We start from the raw sequence: 8,027 nt of genomic DNA on the forward strand, positions 1-8,027 counted from the left end.
CCACGCACATACCGGCCACAGCCTCTGCAGCTCTGCTCGGCAGGGCCGTCCTCAGCAGCCAGGCCCACGCCCCCCGAGGTGAACTTGCTCCTCTGCCTCAGGTGCGTCCAGGACCTGCAGACCCTTCCCGTGCCCACCCTCAGAGCCAGGCAGAGCAGAGCAGAGCCTGACTGCTGGAGCAGGGCATGCTGGCAGCACCGGAGCGATTTTGGCAGAGCTTGGGACTCACCAGGGCCTTGTTTGCAGCGCTTGCCCCAGCAAGATTTTTTGAGGCCACTGTCCTTTCCCAGGGGAGGGCGGTGAGTGGGGCTGGCCACCCCGGTGGACCTGTGGTGGCCAAGGTCTGGGCCCTGGAGCACATGGATGAAGACTCAGAATGGTACAAGTTTGGGTCTTGCAAACCTACTGCTTCATGTGCTGTAGCATTGCCAGGCTAGTGCACACCTGGAGACACCTGCCCTGTGCCCCCACATTGCCCATCAAAGGGTATGCCCAGCCTCCCCCCTCCCCCACATGTTATGGCAACACTTGTCTAGTGGGGTACCTGGCCATGCCTATTCCTGGACTGTGGCACTGCCTCTCTGGGGCAGCCCCACCATGCCTGCACTGGGGCTGTGGCACTCCCCAGGGGGTGAATCTGGCCACCCCACCCTGTGCCATTGCACTGGCGCTGTAGGGGGTCTCTGGAGGTGGCCGCCGTGGTGCTGTGACACTGGCTTCAGGTACTACATGGCCTGTGCCCACTGTGCATTGTAGGGCTATATATCTCTCTCTCTCTATATATATATATATCCTACACAGTAGACACTATATATATATATATCAATATATATTGTAAGATGTTGTCTTTGTAACCTAGCCCATTCCTGCTGTGTGGTGCCCTGGCTGAGTTGGAGCCTGCTGCCCCTCTCACCCATGGCCACCCCATCATCCCTCACAGCTTCCCTTTGCCTCTCCTTCAGCTCCTGTAGCATCCATGACCATGGCCTGCCTACCCCTCCCACACCTGCAAACAGGCAGCATCTGCCCAGCACCACCACGCTCACAGCCCCACACCCCATCCTTCCTCCTGGAGGCCTCAGCCCCTCTCCCCATGCCTCCTTCATTCCCCTCTGGACAGCCATCCCAGAAGGCAGCTCTCCAGCCCCAGGCCAGGTGAGCACAGCAAGGCTGCGCCCTCGTGCAGGCTGTGCCCTGTGCATCTCTCAGTGCAGGCACTGGACCTGCCCAGTGCTCCCCCTTGAATTCCCATTTGGACAAAATCAGATCCCAAAGTGCTTTGGGTCTCATCCCAAGGCAGGTAGTCTGCTTTAGTCTGTGCCAGGAAGTTGCTTTGCTCCACTAAGCAGAGGCCATGGATGAGAATCCCTCTGAGGAGCTGCCTGGGCAGATGGATCCACTCTGGAGATTTCCCCTTGAGACACAGAGACCTTCTTCAAGCCATTGTCTCGGCCCAAGATCCCTCCACGATCTCTACGCCCATGAGCCTAACACAGAGGCTGTGACTGCCACTGCCTCCAAGACAGCAATAGCTGCCCCTCGACTACTACAAAAGCAGCCCCTGGAGAGACTCCCTTGCCCTGGGTCCTTCCCCTCCACCATACCAAGCACAGCTCTTTGAGCTCTTCCTGTTTATTATTGCCTGGGCTCTTTACAAGCACTTCACCGCTTATTTCCTTCCTCTCTTCCGCCCCCACCCTACTGAAGTCTATCGCTTGCTATACGGTCCCTTCTTCTTGCCTCACGTGCGCGCTGCTTTGACCACTTCCTGGCCAAAGGCCTTGTGAGCTAGCCCAAGCCGGCTCAGCCCAAGGATGCTGGCTCGCCATCTCTCTGAGCACAGGCTGCCCAAGGCACAGACACCTCACTGCACACAGGGAGAGCCAAGGGCCTCAAGCCCCCTGTGCACATCTCCTGAGCCTGGTTCCCCTCCACAATCAGTGAGTCTGCTGCTTAGGGCTCAGCAATCACCCACGCAAGCACCTGCTAAGCACGCCAGTGCCTCCTGGACTCTGTTCTCCATGCTGCTCCCTGTGTCCGTGGGGCCAGGAGAGGTGGGGTGCCCTCCTCCTGGGCTGGTATCTGCCTCAGAGCTTTAAAATGATGCCATCTGTTTGGATTTGCAGAGCTGGGACAAATCCTACACAATGCAGACACTGTGCGAAGCAGCTGTAGCCCAGTGCAGAGCCAGACTGTGAAGCTAGCAAAGGAGAGACACAACTCTGCCCCCAGCCTCACAGCTATGGAGAAGCAAAGGCCCTCTTGTGAAAATGTCCCTGGCTGCAAACAGTCTCACCGCCGTCTAGGCCGGGTCAGCAGCAGGTCTCATCTGATTCCATCTCAGGATAGTGGCTAGTGGAAGAAGCCAGTCTCCTACGTTGGCAGAACAAAGTTACAGGCCAGGCCATCCCAGGGCTGAAGCAGCAGGAAACCCGTCTATATGGCCTTCCCATCTTGCCTGGACAGAATTTACGCTCGTTCTGGCTCCCATCCTGCTTCTGACTGGAGTCAGGTACTAGCCCCAAACCCACTCCATGCAGTCATGTTTATGGTAGTTGCATCATGGTCCAGGATAAGCCTAACTCCCCTACTAGCCCTATGACCAAGTTCAGCCAAAGAATGTGTAGCCGCCAAAAAATGGGACACAAAGGAAATCAGCATGAAACAGTCACTGGTGTAGATGGCCAAATCTGTCTCTTGTTCTGTGCATCCTGGGGGGAGGGTGTGTTCACACACACACACACACACACACACACACACACACACACACAGAGTCCCTGTCCCCCGTCCGTTTAACATTAGCATCCCTTACTATCATATCTGTATGCCTGACTGTTTGTCCCAGCTCTGCATATCTGTATGCCTAACTCTTGAGACTTCCCCAACAGTACAGCACAGAGCTGGGCCTGAGGATGCAGCACCAAATGTGCATTCTGGCTTGGAAAGGTAAACATGAGAACAAATCTAGTATCTCATATTCAGCTGCACTGTGAACAGTAGTGTAAATGCCACTTTCTAAGGGAACATCAGCCAACAGCAGAGAGCCCATGAAGGAAGAGCCATATCTGCAGCTTCCATATTTTCCCCAGGTCCTAGAATCCTCCTATCACACCCTCCAGAAAGGTAAGTGATTTGTGCTTCTGTTTCTGTACCTGATTTGTGCTTATTGTGCTCCTGCGCCCTCCCGCAGAATTAAGAGCGTGGCAGATTTCCCTGGGCACTTGTTAGTGACCACGCTCCTAGTTCCATTGGTGGGTATGCCACCATAGCCTGTCTGCTGTCATTGCTCATGACAGCATCATCTTTTGCTGAGACTTGTTACGAGCTGATTTGCTTAGGATCTTTGGGCTCATTTCTTTGCCCTGCTTTTACTCACTTTTCCCCAAAACACCCACTCCTCTGTCTTTGACAGTGCTGACTGGGAGAGATCCCTGTCTACTGAAAAACACAGTGAAGTGATCACTTGCCCCAGACCAGATCTGTTGGCCCTGGAATCATGGCCAGGGTGAAAGTCTGGCTTTAACAAACTCAATGGCAAAACTCTTGACTTTCAGGGAGCCAGGATTTCACTCCAAGTCTCCTGGAAATATCAGAGACAACACCTTACAGTATATATAGTGCCTTTCCATGTTGCAGGCTGCCATAGTCCTTTCTTCACTGGATCCTACAGCAGAGAGAGCACCAGGATCTAGTTGCATTGGAGCCAGACACTCACATTTTTAACCCTTGTTTGCACATTGATTTTTTTCTGTGACTTCAGACAAATCATGCTTCCTAATTGCCCCCACTCCCTTCTATAGCAGATAGAGATCACCTCTTGGCCTCACAAAGGTGTTAAAGGTTAATCATTTAAAGCCATGTTCAGTCTGCAGCTGCATTTAATTTGACTGAGTGATGAGGAAAATGATTAGCCACTAAAACGGATGGAGGTTGGGGACTCAGCAGCACCCAATTTACTGTGAGTAACAACTTATTCTAGAGTCACAGTGGGTGACATTTGTGAGACTCCCCCATCAGTCAAGAAAGAGCCAAGACCAGACCTTGGTATAGCACAGGGATGTGCACAGACCTCGCCGAGGAAGCACAAGGAGCCTAGAGGCACACACATCATCATCTCTTGAACATTTGAACAAGGAAGGAGTGCATCTGATCCCGAGAGCTTGTTTGGTGCCATGTGGCACCTTCCACGGGAAACAGGTGAAGTGCCTCTCACAATAGGAACAGCTTCAGGGACAAGGAATAGGCTCAAAGGAGCATAGATAAGTCAAGTGCTAAGAGACTGCTGTGCACAAGCTGGAGTCTTGTCATGACTAAGTCTGGTGAGAAAGCTGGAGCTTTTACTTTTTGGTGAACAACTGCAAGCCAAAGTATCTGGATTTTGAGATGCTGCCAGGGCACTTTACAGAAATATAGTTTTGACTCTTCCACTCTTAGCTCTAGGCTGGCCTTGTTGGCCAGACTACAATTCCCACAATGCATGAAGGTCTGCTTTGTGTTTGGGAGCAGTGCACTATGGGATTGATATGTCCATCAGGCATTAAGGGAAAGGAAGTCTGAGGAGCCAGGCCCATTGAGGGGGAAGAGAGCTGGAAGCAAGTGTAACTCACTGATGCACTGCAGGAGCATTTCCAAATGGAAATAGTTCCATCTTCAGCTGCCAGATTTCAGTGTGGGGGCTTTGGGTGTTTTAATGAAACATTAAAAGCTTCTACAAAAAGGATGACAAGGTTCCTTGGTCTACAAAAAGGAGACTTTTTAGCAAAAAAAAAAAAAAAAAAATGTATCGCAAAAACTAACTTTCTGTCCAAAACAATTGTGACAAAAAATATTTGCCAGGCCCTATAGTTTATAAATGAGCTGACAAAAATGGAAAAGCAGTCAAGTTAAAACATTTGTGCAGGATGCAAAAATGAACTGAGTTCTTGCAGGTAGAGGAACCCCAGAGAGACCTACTGACACAAGGAGCTGGCTGGGAAGCAGCGATTTGAACATGCCGTAGATAATAATAAGCGCTACTATAGATGAGGTTGACTGCAACGAATGATTTGAGCTGTATCTACGTGGTATGGAGTTCTTCATGAGCTGCTGCCACTCTGGAAAAACTCTGGGGCGGTATTCAAACAAGGAGCAGTATCAAAGGTTGATACGAGTCACAGCGGTGCCATCGGTGTTTGCCACCGTGTTCATTGTGGTCCCCCCCCACTTCAAAGAGGATATTGCAGGCATAGAAAAGACCCAGCAAATAGCAATAAAAATGGTCCGTGCTCTCACGAGTCTCATGTGAAAAGCTGAAGAGATGGGTGCTGTCCTGTTTCGAATGATATCAACCAGACGGAAGCCTTTGTGATAAAGCATTCAGACTGCAGGGCTGACCACGTCAAAGTTAGGAGATGTCAGAATTCCCCCACTCCCTGGACTTGGCCCCCCTTGGGCAAGTGTGTTATGATACGGTCTTTGACTACAGGGTCATGCTCTTATTTCTGCTGCACTCCCGACTGATTCGGATTACAGATTGGGCAATACTCAATCCATAAGAGCCTCTTCTGTATTTTGCTTTCTCTTTCTCTATTGTAAGGCCTCAGGCCTTATTAACTGTCCATCAGTCAAAAGACTCTGAAGGCAGGATGATTCTCCATGTTTTTGCTGTGGTGTTCATTGCCACATTATATAATGATTCAGGAGTATTTTTTTCACAAGTGGTTTTTTTTAGGGGAGGGGCAGTTACAACCCCCTTCTACCGATAGAGAGCTAGGGCATTGAAAGACAAAGGTAAAAGTGGCGCCTAATTTTAGTGGCTCAGTGTGAGGTGCCTGGGACTTGATTTTTCTGACTACTTGGCATAATGAAAGCTTTGTACGCCCAGACGCTGGTCCTGCCAAGTGCAGGTGCACTTGTAGGTGTTGGGCACTTCTGCAAATCACATCCCAGGGGCTCCAGCGGGCACCTGGACTGGGTGCCTGCTGGTCCGGGAAATACCAGAAAATGAGGAACGGCCCCATTGCAACCACTTGTGACAAGTTTGGTCTAAGGGGCTGTGCAGCATGATACAGGAACTCTGTGGTAAAAGCTACCTCTTCGGGGAAGTATTAATCTGCCCGATGCATGAGGCTTCTTTCCCTTCCTGCAATTCTCTGCCTCGTTCACTTAAGTCATCACTATTCTGCAGCAAACAGCAGGGATCCTGTACGTCATTCCCCTTCCGTGGCTTGCCCTGAGTCATGGCGGGTCCATGAGTGAGGCTGGAGTCCGGGGAGAAAAGTAAGAGGTGAGACTCAGGGATCTTTCTTTCTGGGCTCTAGAAGGGAGTGTGCTCCAGGGGACAGAGAATCGTTCTGCTCTTGCCCCCTCCAGCCTTTCTTGTGGCCTCAGCCTGTCTCTCTCCCATTTCTGCATCAGCCAAGTGCTCAGGAGCTCAGCTGTTTGCTGCAGGTACCAGGCAGCACAGGACTCGCTTTCTGTAGTTATGCTGCCAGCCTCAACTATTCAAAATTCATGGACTAGGTGTCAGGAATCGTGAGATCAGGTTAACAATCCTGAACTGTTTAAAATAAGTGCATTTGAGGTCCTTCTCTCCTAGGCCCTTTGGTTTACTCCTGTTCTCAAGCTGTGCCCTGCAGCTAGGACAGCTGTAGACTTACTGGCTGTCTAAAACCAAACTTGTGATTCTCACATGCTCTTGTGACTCCAGCAGCTGGGGCTTTAAGAAAGCTCTGACCATCACAAATACAGACAGCCCTAGAGTTACTGGCTCAGCACTGAATCTGGGTCCAAACTTGCCATCTCTTACCCCTGCAAACCTGTGCTGTTGAAAGCATTGGATTAAGGATGTTAAAATAGGGCCAACCTACTAATGGTATCTGTACTAGCAGGCCCCCATGTCCGGACTGCCTCACTCACTACCTCCCGTGCATTTACCATCACATACCTCTGAGAAATGGGAAGAGTCAGGAATACCCGGGGAGTCTGTAACACAGCAAGGGACCAAATTTCAGTCTCCTACCTAGCAAACTCATGCCCTAACATTGGCCCTTTTTTAGCACCTCAACTGACCAAGACTTTTCTTACTATACTCTGGAGGTTTCCCCTCCACGTCTAGGCCCAGTACACCCCTTCCTAGCTCACAGCTTGAAGTGGTACAGTAGCAGGCTTCAGCTTGCTTCTTGCCCCAGGGCCTCTGTGGACAGTCATGCTCATCCAAAGATGCGAGAGGGGCTCTTATGCATTCTCGGGTACAGAGCTACGTGGGCAGCACCTTCACTATGTCCAACACCTGCAAGGAGTTTTGGCAGAACAGTGCCTGGAAGGCAGGATCTCTCTGAGCGAGGCACAGCACATGCACAGCAGGACCAGTCCTTCCTCAGAAAGCTCCCAGCCTAAACAGAGGGAACAGGAAACCAAGGCACAGGGAAAGCATGTGCCTCACTCGAGTCCACTTGCAAGGTGTAGAACTGAGATCTTATGATTCCTACCCCAGCACTCACTTCCACCTTAACAGCCACTGACTGCAGTCTTGCAACAAGATGGGAATCTCCCATCTCCTGAGGTAGGAATTTGCTATCCCCCCATGCTGCCACCCTCCAGTATGCACATGCCTCACTTGCCCAGGGCTTGCCCTGCCATGGGGCAGTGGGCCCCAGGGCTGTCCACTTTCTGTGCCTCCTGCACACTGCCCACCCTGGGTGCTCTCCAGAAGCACAAGCCTTTGCAATGGATTATGTTTTGTTGCAGTTATTACCTTGCACCATTGCAGATGCAGCTCCGCAGTTCTCCCTGTGATTATTGTTCCTCATACTCTGCTGATTCACCAGAGAATGGAGGTAGTGACAAACAAGTTATCAACCAGAGGTGCATGGGGGGTGCAGACAGGGAGCCCAGAAATGGGCCAGGTCTGAGCAAGAGCCGGACAAGGCACCAGAGGACAAGGGCACTGAAAGGCAACAGGGAAGAGGGTGATGGGGTGTCAAAAAATGGGTAGGAGCATGGGGTACTGGAGGTGGGCTGGACCAGGAGGGCAAGGGGGAGGGAGG

The sequence above is a fragment of the Alligator mississippiensis genome, chromosome 14 (assembly GCF_030867095.1).
Source record: "Alligator mississippiensis isolate rAllMis1 chromosome 14, rAllMis1, whole genome shotgun sequence".
Lineage (NCBI taxonomy): Eukaryota > Metazoa > Chordata > Crocodylia > Alligatoridae > Alligator > Alligator mississippiensis.